At 40.5% G+C, this 20,744-nt stretch overlaps 1 long non-coding RNA gene across 1 annotated transcript in view; it reads right to left on the minus strand.

The window, feature by feature from the left end:
• Positions 1-936: 936 nt before the first annotated feature.
• The window catches only part of LOC148186379 (uncharacterized), a 97,152-nt gene continuing 77,344 nt past the window's right edge, over positions 937-20,744 (minus strand). Inside the window, exon 4 of the long non-coding RNA XR_015775053.1 lies at positions 937-2,036. This is a non-coding gene — a long non-coding RNA (uncharacterized LOC148186379). The remainder of the gene's footprint in view (positions 2,037-20,744) is intronic.

Below are 20,744 nucleotides of genomic sequence, written 5' to 3' on the forward strand. Positions count from 1 at the left end.
CTAGTTGAGCCCTATCTGTTCTAGCTGGCTGTGAAGCTGAAAGGTTCTCTCTCTGCCTCCATCTGCTCCTGCTCGCTGGAGTCTCCAGCCCGCTGCAGTAGCGGAGCAGTTATTAGCCGGCTGGGTCTCAGGGACGACAGTAATTAAGAGATGAGATGGACTTGCGCTGTCCTCAAGGAGTCTGCAGACTGCTGCAGCATCCCGACTCCAACCACCCCCCACTCCCCGGCGTCAGGGACCCGTCTCGCCTCCAACAACCATTCTGTTTATATAGCAGGTCAGAGAAAACAGGGCAAAACAGACAGACTGTTTCTGTTACACTACAGTGTCCTCACCCTCCTTCAGTGTCAGCCACAGTTCATGTGGTTCTTATCCAGGCCATCATCTCTTTATTTAACTTTTAATCATGTGTAAGTGAATACGTTAAGATAAACATTAATATTCCAGCCTGTTCTCATTCTTAAGTCATCAAATACCTCTACTTTGTCATGATTTTTGTGAAAGATAACAACACCTAAAACCGCCTTCCAAGACCGTATAAAATGCCACCGGGATTCATAAGCTGATGATGGTTCAGGCTGAAACGGTGCCGGTAACGACGTAATATAAGGAGCTGGAAGGTCCCTATGGGGCGCTGATAGTGGTGTTAGGCCCAGAAACTAGGAATGCACAATAATCAGTACGTCCTTGGTATGAGCAGATATTGGATATATATACTGAACCTTTTCAGTGGCCCAGCCATGTCTGCCTGTCTGAGCCAATCGTGAGCAGCGCTTCTGATTGTGAGCACACTGGCTCATAAAAACTACCTAAAATCACAGTAACCATCTTTTGGAAAAAAACATTTTTAATGTGAACTTTGATCTTTTAGTTTGGTCTCGTAACATGGAGGTGGCAGGCTTTATGACCCATACTGCATCAGCCACCAGGGGGCAAACAAAATGTTTTGGCTTCTCTCTTGAGAAGCTGTCATAGGGTACCCGCAGAATCTATCCTAAAACTCAGGGTCCAGATCCCAGATCCTATATGAGGACAAAATATGCACTTCCTCAAGCTGCACAAGAGGGTGGCACCTTAATTGACTGTACTACTTGGGATAGACCAGTATATATTTTTAATGTCAATAAATAATGTCTACTTCATCCAAGCTGCATAGCACAGGGGGACAGAAATTTGGTTGATCTGACTATACAAGATAGTCAGATCTGTGAAGTTAGTTAATGTCCGGAAATATGGATTTCATCCGTGTGTCTGTGGCGGGTTTCACATTTAAAATTTGTGGATTTTGTCCTTGATCCAAATCAGCAGTGTCCCTGGGTCCTGAATCCTGGTTTGGATCCCCTTGTCATGCAGCTGTTGTCGTAGAGGCCAGAATTCACCCCAAAGTCTTTTTTGAAAAGTTGACATGTCTGTGGTGATTCTAATCATTTGATCCTGATACGTCAGATCTCAGGAATCCGTTGCTTTCAGAATATCCGATTTGTTTTGGAAGTGAGGAAGTTTAAATATTACTACTTGGCACCTGTTGGTACGGGTCTGAGGACTTTTTCTGTGAGCGATTTTAATATGTTGCTCTTAGACTGAAATTTATAGGAGTTCAGTGAGAGTTGTGGTAAGAGAGGACACCATGCTGCAACTACTTTCACCCTCCTACGGTAAACTCGACAAACTCAGATTGTGTTGTCTTGATTTGATGTCCCAATGGTTGAATTCGGTGAATGTGCACTTCTTGTTTGTCAAACGAGGATGCGTGCACATGCAGTTTGGCCTCACTTTCCTTCAGTCTTTTTCCAATTGACTCCACAGACTGTGTCAGGCCATCCAGCTTGGATGATAAAGCGTCTGTTTTGTCTATTTTCTTTGTAAGAGCTTGGTTTGATTCCACCAGCATGTTCCATGTTTGCTGTAACTTTTCCATTTCTGAATTGGAGCGGGTGGACGTGTTGACTGCAGGTGCTTCCTGTGTCCTGAATTATCTGGCTTTGTTTGTTAAACATCCATACTTTATTTTGGGATAATTCTTGCCAAGGATGATGCTAGAGGAAGGAAAAAAAACATTTTAAAAAACTCAATGAAGTTTAGTGCATACCTCATGTGTTAGTTCATTCTCTGAGTTAAAGGATAAAAATTCTCCCCCTCGAGCCCCGCCGCATGTCTGTACTCACTGCCATCCACCATCTCAACCACCGCAATCTCCTCAACCATTCTTCTTAATACATCAAGTCCAGTGATCTCATACAATATCCCGGCATAGCTCCATCTACCATCACCCCGAGTAGCCAGAGTGAGGATGTGCAAAACCCTTAAGGTGAGCCCATGTAACTTTTTTGCTACTTTCAAAAGTAGCAATAACATTATGCTAATAAATGCTCAAATCGAATGTACTTGCTAGAGCTTGAAATGTGTAAATCTTTGGGTCATTGTACCTCACTGTACATCAGGAATAAATTATAGTACACAATTCTAAAATCTCTATTTTTTGCCCTTCATTAACAGCTTGTTGGCAACTTCTACAATCCCATCTAACTTTTGTGCAAAATACCACCATTCTTGATTTCAGCTATTAAACCTGGAGAAACTTTGCTATTCTTTCATACACCCTTCACAAATGTTTAAATTTTTGAAACCCGAGGAAATTTGTGATGAGCAGCTAGGAAAGAAATGATCCAAACACTTCAAGAAAGTAGTAAATTTAGAAAGTTATTATTTTTTAAAAGTAGGGGAAAATATCTAGGGGAAAAAGGGAACCTGTATTAATATTTATCATAATTACATATTTTTATATTTTTTATATAGAATAATTATAATATTTTAAAGAACTTTTTCTAAGACTTGTTTGCCTTATTTGTGTTTTTATAACTGTCTTTTTATTTTTTTTGTTTGTTTTGTTTTTACAAAATTTCAGGTAACTTTCTTGTGCTTTTGTGCTCCTTCCCATTTATTCTCAGGTTTCAAAGGGTTAAAATTTGATCTATCTTTTTTTTTCTATTGATGTAACTTTCTTGACCTGAAAATGACACTTCCATCAACAGCCTCTAGGTTAGGCTCTTCTGCCAACCTCACTTTCTCATTCTCATGTTTTCCTCTCTCTCCAAGTGTGTATTTGTGTGTGTGTGGAGGTTACATGCCACTTAGCACGGCAGCCTAGTGATGCTCTGAGCCTCTTACACAAGTCCATTAGCGAGCTTGTGCCCACACACACACACCCACACACACACACACACACACACACACACACACACACTCACACACACACACACACACACACACACACACACACACACACAGATTAGGTGTCGTCACACCAAAAGGCAACCATCATGGCCAGCTGCTGGAATGTGGACAGGGTTTCCTCATATGAGGCGGTTTAAATTAGGAAAGGAAATGAGAAGGGAAGTCAGGTGGGGCTGCCGCTGAAAGGTCAAAGATACGAGAGAAGCCCTCATTAATAGACAGCCTCCCACACATACACTTACACATAGCAGCACTGTGCATCATAGACAAGCATGTGATCCTCCCATGAGCTGACCTGTGGAGAGGTCAAATCAAAAAAAGGGGTGACACATACATGCAGAAGGTCATGCTTTCAAGTCTTATCTTTGGTTCTGTAATCATGGGCTCCAGTGATCTCTCCAGGTTAATAAACTTAGCTGATAGGGGATTGATTGCAGCATTTGTCCTGCAGCTCTTTACAATGCTTGATATCTGCTTGTGCATTCAGCACCAGTTCCTCTTTCTCCACTCGCCGTCTTTGACCAAGGTGAAACATGACTTGATGGGATTTTCTATCTGTCTGCGTTGGACTGTGACAGACATCGAGCGAGCCTGTACGTTCAGCTGACTAACATGGATGTGGATAAAGAGACGCTGGGCGCAGAGCAGGGGGAGAATACCGCAGCAGCAGGTGGGATTTAGCCTCAAACTCAGTGTCGGAAGATAAAGTAAAATCTATGCTGCACTTTCCACACCGCCATCTCTGTGATTTACTGCATTCACCTTTGGGTGCTACAGTCATTCTGTCATCAGCTGAGAACCTGCTCAAGAAATAGCTCACGTCGCCCTCTTCTCACAGAGGAGGGACTCTTCTCTACTCACTCGAGTTGCTCTCTCAAACTTAAATCTCCTTCATCTTTCTCTTTGTTCTGCCGTGATTGTTCTCATGGGGATATTTTAGGCCATTAAAGCCACGACCTTTACCCTCACTCTACTGATTCCTTGTAATGCTGATGATCTTGGAATTAAATGTTATTTAATGTTGCACTCATTTAAAAATGAAAAAATTGCCCTTTATTAAAGGACTACACACACTGGTGGCATGAAAGGACAAGAAAATGTGAAAAACTCATCTGCAAATATTTGGCACCAAAACTATTCCAACGTGGTCTCATTCCAAAGTCGTCACATGGTCAGTCAGCGACCTTCCACGTCAACATATGACATTTTAGGTATGCTTGCCCCGTCAGCCTATGACGTTCTGAGTTTGAAGTAAAGACAGATCCGTTAACCATGTAATATAAGGAGCGCAAATGTATGGGTGGGTGGGGAGGTGGATGGATCTCACAAACAACCGACTTTTGAGTGGGAGCGGAGTGTGTGCGTGTGTGTGTGTGTGTGTGTCTCTGTGTGTGTGTGTGTATTGTTTTCTATACCTTAGCATGTGTCTCTTTTGCCTAAACCTAACCATCCGTGACTTTGGTGCATAATCCCGACCATTGTGCCAGTCCACACAACAGCGTGGACTGGCACAGGGAACTGTAGGGACTGTGCGGTCATCCCACCACATGTGCACTAGTTGACATGACAGTAACTGGTTTCATCACCCCACCATGTGCATTTGTTGACATCACCATGGAACGTCATGGAACGTCATAGGTTGATGCGCCAAGGATGACTATAATGTCATAGGTCGAAGTGGAAGGTCACTGTCCGACCGCCACCATGTGACGAGTTCGGAAAGAGACTGTGTTTTTCAATTAAAGGTTTTTATTAGGGCCGGGACTCGATTAAAAAAATGAATCTAATTAATCAGAGGCTTTGTAATTAATTAATCGAAATTAATCGCATTTTAATCGCATATGTCTACGCTATCATCTGCCCGCTTTTTAAAACAAAATTTCCCATCCATGGGGCCAACCAAAGCGGTCTCATCTGCTTCGTTCATTGTTGTTGTCTGTAGCATGGATGGTCTGAAGTCATGAACGGTAGGTGGTGCGCTAGTATAATCTGTCCCCCGGAAACTCATCAAGTGAGAAAGGTTCCGCGGTGCAAAAATTGGTGTGATTAAAATGCGTTAATTTTTTTAACGCATTAATTTTTTTGTAAATAATTAATCGTGATTAACGCGTTAAAGTCCCGGCCCTAGTTTTTATGCAAATAGATTCACGGATAGCTATGTGTTTTATGACTATTACTATGACAATTACCATGCAGGCACATGGAAGGGCAGAGAGCTTTGATCTCTCAGTCCTCAGCTTTTCACGCAAACACATGGAGGGCGGAGAGATTTTCACATTACGCTTCTCACTTGGGCACAGGGAAGGGCAGAGAGGTCCAGTAAAAAGTCATACAGCCAAATGTCATGCTGCACATGGAAATAAAGTGTCTTTGACTAAAGTGTTCCTGACTGAAATCAAATGGGTAACATTGTGTCATGTGACTTTTAGGTGGATATTTTCAGGCTAATGGCTGGTCAGATTCAGCAACAACAGAAGGTTAACACATAAAATGACGACCCCTGAAAAAAAAGAAACTTATGATTTGGGCTGATTAAATACTATATAGATAAAATAATAATTATTCATACATCTCACCATAATACTAGTATCTTAAGGTTCATAAAGTATCACTGAAACAATAAATCTTTTTGATGATCTAAAATAAAATAAGAAAATAAAACAACAAATTATTAGATTTTGTTATATCAAGCAAAAACTCCAAATATCCACTCAATTTATGCTATTTAAAATTGAATATTGAATATAAGCTACTTTAATATGTCACTTTGGGAATGGGCATTTTTCCACTATTATCCACTAACTATTCCACTAACATCTTAAGGACTAAACCACACATTTTTACATCTAAAAAAATTATAGCAAGCAACTGCACCACAATTTCAGACCCTCAGGAGCTTGAGGGCTCAAGGTTCACCTTAAATTCAATACACAGATGAGTGTGATAAACAGCAGTCAATAGGGGCCCACTACTCATTTTTGCTCCAGGACCCATAACAGGTTAATCTGACATTGGTTACAGCCCTTATAGTTCCTGGGAGTCTCATGTACTGTAGGTTTGTTGATGGACATCAAGTCAAAGACACACTAACACATCTGAAGCCTCATGTTAGCTTCAGTTTGACTGCAGTATGCATTTTTACATGAAACGTGCTAGAAAGGAATCACTTCAATACCAGTATGGACAGTTGGAATGATAACAGCTAAGACTATCGAGCAGTTCCTTTTTTAACGCACTATGTTCATGTGTGAGTATTGTATTAAGATTAAACTTAGATGAACAGTGAAGTTAACTGCCTCAAGTCAAGTGACTGACTGCATTTAAATGCGCAAAACATTCTGGTCTTTGCCATTGACTGTAAAAAATAACAGAAGTAACTAACATGACATCACCAATTAGTTTATTATGGACTCCTGTTCTGATATCTCGAGTTTGGTATTTTGTATTTTTGGAGTCAGCGTCGACATATTACGCTCTAGGTATCCTTCTATGTCTGCTCTTTACGTTCCGAGATGATACTACTTTGATGTAAACAAATGCACTTTATGGGATTACTTAGCACGTGGTTATGTTTAGGCAACAACAACATTTGGCAACAAATGCTGGGATGTCAACAAAATCACACGCTAGCGTGAATAGTAAGGATTAAGCAACAAAGTCATGGATGGTTAGAATTAGGGGAAGTAGGGGTATGGTAAGGAGTAAAAAAAACCCATCACAATTAGATAGGAAGTAAACACTGGACTCCCACATGAAAGTCTATGGTTTGTTTGATCCATCCACCACCCTTTCCGCCTGCCCTACAGGCACCCTTGCACTCTCTCCTTATATCACGTTGTAACCAGCAGCATTACAACCTGACGGTGTCCTGCTGTGTCCGCCAACGTATTACAACACTGCGACAAGTATTGTCCAGCTGCCTTCTCACCTGTTGCCGTCCAGCTGTGTTTTATGCAGATGCAAAAGGTGGCTTTTGGTACGGCAATCTTACGCCAAAAGCACTATCAAAGCAGTTGTATTTTACACGTTTGGAATGTACTGGACAGTCTGGCAACATGTCCAGCCATGTATTTGTTCTCCCCACATCAACCGTCAACCTACCAGTCATGTTCGGTGACTGCAACTGATCAAAAGATTTACATGTAACAAGCCCTAAATCTGTTGAATACCTCTGCAATAAGCAAAAAAAAAAAAAAAAAAAAGATTATTATCATTCCAAGGCTTACAGCGTTCATTTTGCTGCGATTCCCGGAACATTTACACACTAAAAGTCCTGAGTCTATTTAAGGCTTATGTGTAGGTTGGCATGGCAATCGGTCATAATATATTAACCTCTCTCAGCGCTTCAGGTCCTGCATACTTTGCACATGTAGGAGTGTGAGGGGAGGGGGGGGGTAGAGATAGTGGGATGGTACACACTTCCATATATCTCTTACATAACTCATGACTTCATATTTCAACAATCATCTCTCTCTGTCTGTCTCTGCTTAGCCATCAGTGTGCCTCCACACCAGCTTTAAATACAGATTCCAGCAGGATAACCTTAACACCCAGATCACCACACAAACACACACACACACGCCCTCCTCATCCTCCCATCACACATTATCCCCCCACTTTAATCCCAAACCCCCCTGGGGTCAATCAAAAAGTTCCAGGTCACAAAGTTATGACGCCGGGGCGAGCGTGGTATCCTACTGTTCCCACCAGCTGAGGATTACACTGGCTGACAGGGAGGAGACTTGTCTCTGGTGGGGACAGTTGCTAAGGGCCAGATATGGCCGAATTACCCTTACACACACACAAACACAAACACTATATAAACACACACACACTCACACACACACACGCTGCCGAATTCTGCTCTCAATCATACTGAACCATCTTCTTCTGTCTTTCTGACTCTCTTCAGCAAAGCCTTGGTCTTCAACATGGGGTCCGTGACCCTTATAGAGTCACCTAAGGATGACTTTTTTTTGTAGTCGATGAAAAAGTTAAATCAGGGATTTTTCCATTTGGATTTCAGATTATTGCAGAAAATAAGCTCTGTGGCAAGCAAACATTTTTGACACACATATCCCATTAAATACAACCCCAAGAGGTTAAATACATACAATAATTCCCCAACCCCCATAACAGTGTTTAAAGTAAGCTGCATTTTAGCCTGCTTAGCTTAGCCTAGCAGGGAGATAAAGTTCAGCTTTGTTTAGCAGTTAGAGCTAATGTTACCACATGTCCTGTGACACCCATTTTATACACACATTTTACCCAGTAAAAAGACCCAACAGAGGTTTAATATGTCATGTAATTTCACCCCCCAAAATGCACTTAAAATCCAAGCTAATCTCTGCGTGAGCTTGCTGCTTGAATGGCTTTGAAATAGGCAGATTTTTTTTTCTTTATGGGCGGTCATCTGCGAATGACTTCATAATTAAGAAGTGCTGCTGATTGGTCGATTTTTAATGTGAATCCTGAAAAAACAAGTTAGTCATCAATCCAGGGACAACACCTACTTGGTGATATCAGATTGTGCAGTCTCATTTAGCCACTTGTTAGCAACCGGCTTCTTAAAGACAAGTAAAAGCTTCAAAGTTTGCAAGTTGGGTATTTTCTAACATATTTTATGTTTCATATTTTGTATATTAAACTTGGTTTAAAAAAATGACCAATAAATCTACCCTCTACCTTTTACCTTCTACCTTCTAATGTCTCTGTTAACCACAGACCTGATATAAGGCTTATAACCAAAAACCCAGTTAAAAAACCCATTGACTTTGACTGGAGGTGCTGAAATGCTAACTCATTTTGGGGATTTAGGACTCATTCATTGCCTTATTGTAACCACTTGGCATCACTGTTATGTGATCCAGGCTAGATTAATAGTTTGGGTGAATAGTGCTCCCTAATTCTGTTTGAATGGGGGGCTGGAAATAAAAATAGGTCCATTTGAACTAAAACCCTCCCCCCAAACTTTCTCTCTCTGTCAGGCTTCACACAAGTTGGACTTGGCCTGTAGTTGTAAAAGGAAGTCCAGCAGCCCCAACTTGTACTGTACAGCCACACCTTCACAACCAATGACTGCTCTAAGTTGCTGATGGAGAGATTCAGAGCATAATTGTGCTTACTGACTCATGTGTCTCATTTTGATGATTTATGTTCTCATTTACAATGCTCCCTCGCCCCCCTTTTTTCTTCACGCTGTAGCTCTCCTGTGTGTTTTTTTTTCTCCCTCTTGTTCCACTCAATGCTGCCGGGCGAAAGCAATAAATGCTCTCGGCATGGTTGGGAATAAAACACAGACAAATCTTGTCCTTGCACAACCAGAAAGAAGCGTCACCAGAGCACACCTGTGACGCACACTCCTCGTTAAGTCTTGCCCTCTTCTAGTCCGACAGGAATAGCTTTTTTCACTTCACCTTTTTATTCCTTCATTTCACAAAAAAAGAGTGCGCGGAGCGGAGAGCTTGGGCAGGGCCCTGATCTTACCAACAGAAGAGACAGAAGGAAAGAGATGTTTAAAGCACATTGGGCCTCTAATTCACCTGTTTTGATGCCCACTCATGCTAATGTGGTCTTTTATGGATATAATGCCCCACTGAGAAGGCGTACAGTGTGTACACAAACAGGATGTGTGCGTGAGAGTTTGTGAGAGGCTGTATACTTGTCTATGTGCTGTGAAGCGGAAGAGAGTTAACCCCTTGAAACCTTGATCGCCATCAGTTTTTTTTGTGCAGCAATCAGTTGCCTTTCACAAGCAATTTGACCCTTAAAATCCAAGGAAAATTAGTTTGATTTCCTTCAAAATCTGGGGGAAAAGGAAATTACCAACTTGTCAACAAATGTCCCACATATCACAAGAACATTACTTAAAGGTGACAAGAAAATTACCTAAAATTTACTTTTTGAAAGGGGAGGATTATTAGAAAATTCTCCAGAGAAAAATTAGGAAAAATGTCCAGACAACTGTATTCATAACATCAATAATATATATTTTTTTAAATCATGTAACAGAAAAAAAACCTAATGAAATATATCATATATTACAATACTTTTTTCAACACTTTTTTGGTGCTTATTTTCGCATGATTTTCTTGTAACTTTTTTTTGGACTAACTTTTAGCTAATTTTTGGACCATTTCTTGTTAAGTTGCTCGTTGCTTTCTTCTCATGTTTTTGATAGAAATCAAACCTTTTTGCTAAGGTTTCAAAGGGTTAACCATATAAAAACATCAACACTACTTTTCTTGGGCTTCATTCAGATGTCTTTCCCAAGTATTTAACCGTTTTAACTCCAAGCAAATTGATTTGAATTCTTTGGAAAATGTAAGAAAAAGGGCAATGAGCAACTTGGCAAGAAAAGTCCCATGAAATGCAAGAAATTAGTAGATTTTGGAAATTACCTTTAAAAAGCTTTGAAAAAATGTCCAGAGAGCTCTATTTCTAATAACCAAAATTCAATATTTAAAATTTTGTACAGAATTATTATCTTCTCTTCATTTGTTTATTTTTTTGGGTCTTTTCCCTTATTGATAGCACATCTTAAGAGAGTAAGGAAAGGTGGGATGACACACAGCAAAGGGCCTCAGCCATCTGGGGCTCAAACCTTTACCTGGTCGTCCTATTATTAGCATTTTTTTGTTGTTGTTTTTTTATTTCATGGTCATTTATAGAAATATATATTTATTTTTTACTTTTCCCTTTGTGTGTGTTTTTCTTGTTTGTTTTGATTATATATTTGGGGGGTAATTTGCTGCTCATTGCCTTCTTCCCATGTCTGTTGCTGACATGCAGTTTAAATTAGCCGACATCTGTTTGAAGTGACCCTCCACATCTCTATCTGGTGGTGAATTTCTCGAAATGTTCACCCAATTATGGCTTGGCCTTCACAGACAGGCTTGGAAAAAGGGACTATTGCCATTTCATGATTGACTTACTCTTACAGGGCCTTGTCAATTTTGTGATTCACCTACAAGAGCCACAGCCATCCGGGGCACAAACTCTACCAGGTCAGCTTGAGGTTGCCCCATTATTACCATTTTAAACAGTTTTTTCTTCATGTCATTTTGTTTTATTTATTACTAGTTTTCAGGTAACATTTTGTACTTTTTCCAAATTTCTTGTGTATTTTTTGGGGCAATTTGTTGCTCATTTCCTTCTTCCCATGTTTTTGAAACAAATCAAGCCAATTTGCTCAGATTTCAAAGGGTTTACATGCTTGAGAGTCATTCAAACTTTTCCATGATGTCCTTGTTCCAGTCGTTGAGGGTTAACTGGCATGTCTGCATTTTGAGGAGCCGACAAGCAAACAAGAAAAGGTCACATATTTGCGTTCATCCAACAAGCGACATATGCACATGCAGAGAACGCAGTGAGTGGTCAGTGTTTTGGGTTTCTAACTTCTAGTGATTTATGGCTTTGTAAAGATCAGGGTGTGTGAGACATGCACCCTGAGTTCAGAGGTCAGGGGAACATCTGTGACTCTAAAAATGACTGTGACCCACTTTAACGTATCTTCCTCAAAGGCACTGCATCAGCAAGGTGAGAGGTTACTAGGCAAATCCTCCCAAACTGAACTCCAGTTTGCCCATTGCATTAATTTTGACAGTGTTAACATTCTGAACTTGTTACCACTTGATCAATCATTTTTCATATATATTTCCCCTCACTTAAGGACAAGCTGTCCATGTTGTGTTGTGACTGAGCGATTGTAATATTCTCTTAGACATTGTATTTTGTGCTAATTAGCTAATGATAGCATGTTCACAAACAAAACAAAGATGGTGAACATGATAACTAAATATACCTGCAAAACATGTTAGCAAGTTAGCATTACAACAAGCCCTCCAACCCATACGACCACAAAGGCTGTATGTTCCTAACTCTACATACAACATTAGGAGGAATTTCTAAATTAGTTCATCTACCGGTCACAGTTTTAAACACATGGGTAATGGTGTGAAATAGTCCCAGTTGCACCAAAACTATGCAGTCAGGTTTTGACAACAAAACTCCTTGGTTTATAAAAAAACATCATGGTTTGCTTGAAATAAGTACTACTGAAGTAACATAGTGTGAAGTATCTCATGTGGCATCACATCATACTGCATTAGCTTATTGAAATCACTCAATGTTGACTTTTGGTTTCACAGAGGACACAACTAGAGGTTTCTGGATGAGAGTCCTGTGTTTGTCTGATCCGTCCACCTCCCCTTCCTAAGCACAGAGCCCCTTCTCCAGATCAAAGACTAAATCCAAAGACTTTGCACATCCAAGTAAGTTTACAGGTGTTGGGGAGTACTACTGCCTGAAAAGTTGTATTAAGCATTTTGTGGCTCTGAGGGAGCTGCGTGATAAATGCCCTTAAGGGATGTCACTTGAGTCACCAACGTTTGGTTCTAAAGACTTCAAGGCTAAAAAAGGGGGAAAAAAATCTGTAAGTATAGAGTTAAAAAGAAGCTAGACTAGAGGCTCACAGTTGCATCTGCTGCTACCAGCAAAGTGCATTTGAATCTCTAACCAAACTGTCTCGGTTACAGCTGCATTGTAAGTTTGGACAATGTAGTGGGAGATAAAAGTGGGAATGCACTTCTGACTGGCTGAAAGATACACACAGGTTTTGGAGCAACATATGCTGCCATCCAGACGACATCTTTTTCAGGGATGTCCCTGCTTATTCCAGCAAGAAATGGAGTTACATTCTGCATGTTTTACAACAGCGTGGCTTTGTAGTAAGAGTGCAGGTACTAAAGTAAAGGTACAGTCCAGATCTGTCTCCCACTGAAAATGTGTGGCATGAAACACAAAATATGCCGGAGACCCCAGATTGTTGGGCAACTTACGTACAAAGCAAGAATGACACTTTGGAGCGTTAAATCCTGGTCACTTAAATTTGTAAGCCTATTTTCACATGTCATCTTGTGTCTGTGCTCATGTTGCTTTTTGAGCAGGTCATTTTTATACACGCTCGGCTTAAGTTAGTGTCAGCTGCTGCCAGTCGTCCCTCCTGTCTTGTTAGTCAAAAGCTTTCAACTTCTGTTGAGCTGGTAACTTGACACTTAGCTTTTCCAAATCCTGATAAAATCCGATTCTTTCTTGGTGAAAGAGGAGGCATTTGTGACTGATTTTAATGATTAGTGGATTAAAACTGTAGCTCGAACTGAGTTGTTTGTCAGTAAAACATTACTTAAGTAAAAAAAATAGTAATGTCTTTGACTAACCACTAATATGAAAAGCAGTAATGAAAATGAAAACACACAACATTCCTCATTAAGACTTTTTTCATGAGTCAATAGGCTCTTTGTAGATCTAAACAATTTACATATAGTAGGAAAAAACTCTCAGCCGGCTTCATTACTTTTGACAGGTGGAAAGATAACTGTCACAAAAAATTCGAAGGCACAAAATCAGCAGCCTTTGTTTTATGTCTGCTGCTGACATGCTGTTTAAATTAGCCGACATCTCTTTGAAGTCACCCTCCACATCTCTATCAGGAGGAGAATTTCTCCAAATGCTCATCCAATTACACAGTGGCCTTCGCAGACAGGCTGGGAAAAAGGGAATATTGCCATTTCATTATTTACTTATCCTTATAAGGACTTGTCACATTTGTGATTCACCTTGTTGCTGCAATCTTTTTCCTAAGACCACTTCCACACAAGGCTGTCTGCCTGAATCACACTGTTTGTGAGCCTCTGAGACAAGACAGAGCTTCACTCACAGCCTCCAGGGAGCCCACTGTTGTTTTGCTTATCAAACCATGAGCCAGCAGATATTTATTTCTGGTATTTGAATGTGGCACAGGGAGTGACCTAATTTAATTAATGACACTGTAGGTAAAACCACAGAGGGATGGAAAGTACTACTAATAGCTCTGCTTGAAATACACCTGCTGCATGCTACCTCTTCCTTTATTGTGTAATATTTCTGATATCTTTGACTGGACATATTGGTTACCTGACAAATTATATGATTACGAAGCAGCTCTACCATATGGAAAACGTGATGTAATCTTAAAGGGACAGTTCTAACCCCAAATCATTAATACATATTTAGCTTCTTATCTCTAGTGCTATTTATCAGTCTAGATTGTTTTGGTGTGAGTTGCCGAGATTTAAAGGTGCTGGCCTTAGAAAAGTCTACCTTTTCTCCAAATTCATTGAAGTTGATGTCACTCGGCTTGTGGTGCTTCTTTAACTAACTAACTAACTACATAAATAAATAAATAATACATTCTAGATAAACTCAACAGCAATGTTTCTTTCCAGAAATCATGACCTAGTTACTCAAGATATTTCACAAACCTTGTAGTAAGCAGTTTCATGTCGTTACTATTTACTTTCTACCTAACACCATCCAACCACATCACAGCACACAAGGAAGCGTGCAGCTAGCTCACCTAGCATCACTGAGCTTGCTAATGTTACAGGTCAGCCGAGGGAGACACCATTCAAGTTTACATCTCATGCCCAGGAGGCATTCTGATCAGATGCCCGAACCACCTCTCGGATGTCCGAGCTCCTCACCCTATCCCAAAGGCTGAGCCCAGCCACCCTCCGGAGGAAGCTCATCTCTGCCACTTGTATCCGCGATCTCGTTCTTTCGGTCACTACCCAGATCTCATGACCACAGGTGAGGGTTTGAACATAGATGGGCTGGCAAGTCGAGAGCTTAGCCTTCCGGCTTGGTGTAGCTCAGTAACAAAAAAAGTTCTTACATTAAACTGCTAGCAACAAGGTCTGTGCTCTATCTTGTAGACATTAATGACATTCTCCTTGGTTGAGCTGGAACATTAGCTAGCTTAATGTTGTTAGGTGGGCTAGCAGTAGATGCACACCTCCTTTTGTGAAGTGTTTGTAGTTCAGTAGAAAGAAAATGCTTCCTACATGAAAGTACTTTTAAAGGGGTTTTCACAGTATGTTTTTGGTGCTTTGAGCAACATTAACTGAGTGCCATCTAAGTCCAGTGTATTGGAGAGAACAAACTTGCAATAAAACAATCTAGATGATAAACAGCACTACAGGTAAGAAGATAAAAATGTATTTTTGGTTTTGGGGTGACCTGTCCCTTTTGAAGTTCAGAATATTAAATAAAACTCCCCCCAAACTGTGTCCTTACAGTTTCTTCTTCTCTCTCATGCCCCTCTCTGCATGCATGCTTCACCCTGTCTACATTTTCAGAACCGATGGATAAAACTTGAACTTGAAAACCTGAAAATTATTGATGAAAACCAAGTCACCAGAGGCTACCTTCAACATCTTTGATGTGTTCAGGCATACACCCAACAGTCAGTCCAAACTTCTCTGCTACAGTAGTCCCAGACTTCTCTTGACTCATAACTGGAAACTCTGAGAAAACTTCAGGGAATATTCCAATAAAACTAAAGTATTAACTGCAGAATCTGTAGGGATTATGAAGAATTTTAAATTATGAGTAATGTTTCCCATTACTATTAGCCATTAACTGCTACATTTTAATGCAAGCCAACAAATGCAAGCAATTACGTTTTAGGAATATTAATGCTGGTTGGTCGGTCAGCTGGTGCACTGCTCTTGCAAGACTCAAATATCTCAACAACTATTGCATGAATTGCTATGAAGTGCTGTAGCCTTTCATGGTTCCTAGGGGATTTAGTGATCCACTGACCTTTTGTGTTTTTGACAGAAAGCCAAGGTAATATTATGTAGAGAAATAAACCCAGTCTTACGTCTCACAGCCGGTATGTTTAAAACAAGTTAGTGATATGGATAACCTGCTCTAACTCCTGAGCCACAGGTACCCTATAAAATATGATATGAAGTATTCTATCATCATGTCTAGAGGCAAAAGTGTTTATAGGTGTCTCAAATAGCCACATTGTGGATCTTTTTTCCACGTTTTTTTTAAGCACATTTTAAAATATCATTTAGAAAAGCTGAATGGAAACAGTAAAATTTGATAAAACTTCTTCAATTATACAAAAAAGAACAATTACATAATTTGTCTTTGTTTCTAGACATGGCTGAATACTAGCTGACATAAAAGAAAAAATAAAAGTTGCTAAAAGAGGTTCTGTGATGCACACCTGCTGCTCACCCAGGAAGCGTGGACTGGGCGTTAGATCTAAGGCAATTTATTTTGTTTCCAGTTCTCAACAAGTGAAGCATATACCACCAACTTCTGACAGAACTACACCTTGCAGAGCCTAGTTATTTGCTCTAAACATGTGCAACTATTTTTTGCAACATTTCACTTCAAATGTGCTTCAAATTCGTTTGACAATATAATGAAATCCCTGCTATCGAGATAGAAAGAAATGACAATCATTCAAATGGGTATTACAGTGCACACTTTTGATCAATCTCTTATATCACAGCAAACACAACCCTGGACACTCGATACTATTACTTTGTCAAACAGCCGTCTAGGGCTTCCAGGACTTGGCTACACATTTATATATTACCAGAGAGTGAGCGTTTGGCTGCTAAGCTAAAGGTAAGGGAATTGGACCTACCTGCAGCCTTGTTGTCCTCCAACTCCTGACACTCAGTCAGCTTGCTCTCTGTGGTCCAACACTGCTTAGCATCTGTCGTCCATTGACAGCTCATTTGTTAACATTAAACATGTGGACAATAACTTGATAGAAAAACTTCAGTGGGGTATGAAGGAAACGACACTGTCCTTCTTCCTTGCAGCACTCTAAAACAATAACTACACTCCCTTAATGACTTCATCACGCCTCCATTCAAACTAACAGTGACTCTACCCCGAGGTAAAGCCAACCCATTTAGCCTGACAGTTATGCAGGACAGCCAGTAGAGACATTGTGCCCTGACTTATCAAAGGAATTTATGGTTTTGCATTTACAGTAGCTGTACACACAGTGATAAAGGTAGCAGTCTCAGGAGATCTCAGGAGCCTTGATCAATTTCTCATCATGTTCTCATCCAGGTCGGCATATATTGCTGATTTGCAGTGGACATATTACACTTTACATATTACGTCTACATATTACGCTCTAGGTATCAATCTGAGTCTTCTATTCCCGTTATGGGATGCCACTGCTGAGATGTCAACACAAGCACATGGTGGGATTATGCTGCTTGTCATTATATTCAGGCAACAAAAGAAGATGGCAACCAATGCCGGAACGTAAACTAAACCACATGCTGGCTCAGATGGGTGGGTTCAGGCAAAAGAGGTACATGGTAAAGTGTACAAAACAAACATTACATTCAGATGGGAAGCTAACACCAGAGAGTCTGTTTTCTGTTTGTTCGTGTTTTTCATACTCCCTATATTACGTTGTAATTGGTAGCATTTCAACCTGTGGCATATCACGTGGACACAACCATCCAGCAGCAATCTCAACTGACACCACCTGCAAATAATGCTGCTGCCACTGGTGATGTCCAGTTGTCCGGCTGCCCAGCAGCATATAAAAATACTGCAAACTGTTCTGTCTGGCCACATTCTCAGCTGCTGCCATCCAGCGGTGTATCATGCAGGAAAAAGATCTTACGCAAGTACTGCAAAAGCGGTGGTATTTGACAACTTTGAAATGAGAATGGGTTGCACTTCTCAAACCTGCACACCTGGCAAATCTCAAAAATGTGGGCATGGCTGTTGGATTTGAAAACTTACAAACAATGCCACACTTTCTGATTCAAAAGTTGGAAAGTGTAAGGGGAGGTTTCAGAAAGTGTTTGACGATCCAACAAGCAGTCAGTTCAAAGCATGCTGATGCCTTTTATGTACCAATTCAATACTCAGAATACTAAACTAGCTTGAATCTGTGATAAAGACGAAGTAATAAAAATTAAGCCACTTTCTATGAGACTTTAAATTTGATATAGCTGAAAAAAACAATCATACGGGCTAATTATGTAAAGCTGAAGGGCTAATGAGTCTCATGCCTGACTGCTCATGCTGTTTGATTGCAGGAGCTTTTTAATAGAGACAGCGGTATATTGCATTCAAATGAAACCTGTTGAAATGGGCATGTCTGGCAAACTATTCTTTGAAAATGCATGTTTTCAAAGTCATTTCCTGTCCTTGGGACCCCTGCTACACATTTGATCTGTTTCTGCTCCTGCAGACCTTATTCAGCTGATAAAAGCCTGATAATCTCTGGGCTACATGTGGAAGAAAACATCAAATACATGGCATGGGGGATTGAAAATCACTCAAATGTGCCCTTGGACATCTATTTTACTGTATTTTTCCAAATCAAACCTTTATTGGATACATTTTTTGGTTGCAGCGCTTCGTGGGTTATTTACATGTGATGAATTTTGCATTTTGAGTGTGAAGATGAGGTTTGGGGCTAAAACTGAAGAAAAGAGCAGAAGAGAAACATTAAAACTGGGACATGAGAGCGATGCGGGGAAGCAATCCTTTTTTGAGGAACATGCTGTAGGGAAATGACAAAGAGAAGTGTCACTGTGACTTACTAGAGGAAGTGACAGAGACAGAGGATGATTTTAGAAATTTGTGGTTATGCAAAGAAATATGTAAGTAAGAGAAAGACAAGGACAGCGTTATGTATTTTGTTATCTGATTCTGTGCTTAACGGTGAAGACGGCCCTCAGGCCTGTCTGGACCTTCACTAAGATTAGTTCCATTGTCACTGTTAAGGCCAGTTCAGACCAAAGAATTAAGCTGAAACTTTCAGCTGCCTGTAATGCACCAGTCTGCAATGTTATGAAAACCTGACAGCTTACACCAATGCGACAAGACGGTGTACTGTGTCCGTAGCAACAGCTCTCTTTACTTCCATTGTATCTTCTGGCTTTTTAGGTAAGATCAACGACTATATGTAGAGATGCATGATATAAGATTTTTGCCGTATATTCGATATTTCATCCCAACCTAATTTCACTTATCATCAAGCTTCTTCTGTAGTGGAATTAACATCATATTATGCATACACTTTCGTGATGGCCCACTAGCAGATGGACACATCTGCTAGTGGGCTACAATACAATGTAATATTCATTCATTGTGCAAAAGAAGAAAAATACTTCAACTTGCGGTTGATGTTTTGTTCAATTCGTCAATAAAATATCGGCATAAATCAGCATCTTGACCAATCGCGATATTTCATTTCAAAGCCAATATCTGCTAAAATTGATAACTTGTTGATATTATTGTGCATCCCTATATGTAAAAGTACATAATTTTTACTCCCTGTCATTTCTCTGCTTTCTGAGGGTCTCATGTACCTACACAGATTTACCCTCTGTCTGTTGCTTTTTTTTTTGCACTTTTTGCTTTCACGGGACCTTAATTACTTCGTGGTAGGGATAACTTTGCCCAAATGGATATTGTAACATCAAAAATATTGAAGCCTTGATAACCATTTGTTTGGATTTTTTTTTTGCATAAAATACATTGAGCCCCATAGGCATCGCCTTGTGCTGGTTTCAGCCATGCAGGGGAATCTTGGTTAAATAGCCAATTTTCATTGAATTTGTACTTGCCCCTTGTGGTGCAGGGTGACAGTGACAGCTAGCTAGCAGACAGTGGAGCAGACAGGATGTAAATATGGAAGTAATCATGATATAGTACTGAAATTCTGCGATAAATCCCAATTAAAAATATGTTATCATTTGACAGCCCTAAAGTTAGTACAAATTTAGGGCAGTTTTTAGATTTATCAAATGAATGCCTTTTAAGACTTATTAGACTAAGTACAGGTAATTCAGTGGTTGCCTAGCAACGATTAAAAAAAAAAAAGACAGAGCATGTTGCATAAAGCGCTCTGTCTGATCGAGACTGGCTTCAATAGAAAAGGCAGTGCAGGTTGCAAAACACGCTCCATCTGATCCGGGGCATAATAGTGACAGTGCACTGTAAAAGTGACAGTGCAACTCTGCTAATCACAGTCCAGGATTGCATAACCTCTGTGTCATCCTTTCTGTCACTATCTCGTCCTCCCTCCAAATATTTTTCACTTAGGTTGGAGGTTTTGCTGCAGTAAAATATGAAAGGAATTATCTTTATAAGTCAAGCTTTCCCTGCCCACCTAATATGTGAGCGACAGAAGGGGTATAAGCCTCAGAGCTTTCAGATGGTTTATTTTAGCCGTGGTGCAATCGTGTGCCAGGAGACTGGGACTGTGAAAACACAGCAACTCTACAACGCAAATTGATGCTCAAACAATCTCTGAACATTACCGTCTGCTATTACAGTTTGCACACAGGTAACATATGGTCATAGTGTGCTATGACATAACTGCATGAGCTAATTGCTGTGAGGAGATGCTGTGTTCGAAGTCCTGTCCTTCTGACAGAGTCAGCTTGCCAAATAGACTCAGGTCTTTAGCAGGGCTCTGCTCTCTGGCTGGGGCTCTACAACAGCTGGCTGCCTCATTCACATCTCTTAGTGCGACTGGAGGCCGCTGCCACCATCTCCATTAGATCTGTGGATGTGCAGATTATCAGTGGGCTTGTCCTCGTTGGGCCAACCCGGCGCTCTAATCTACTTCCTGTCAGAGTGCGCAGCCTGAGCCAGATGAGCCAGATGTGGTGGGT

This window comes from Plectropomus leopardus, chromosome 19 (assembly GCF_026936395.1).
Source record: "Plectropomus leopardus strain MGB_pleo_1.0 chromosome 19, ASM2693639v1, whole genome shotgun sequence".
In the NCBI taxonomy this organism is placed as follows: Eukaryota; Metazoa; Chordata; class Actinopteri; order Perciformes; family Serranidae; genus Plectropomus; species Plectropomus leopardus.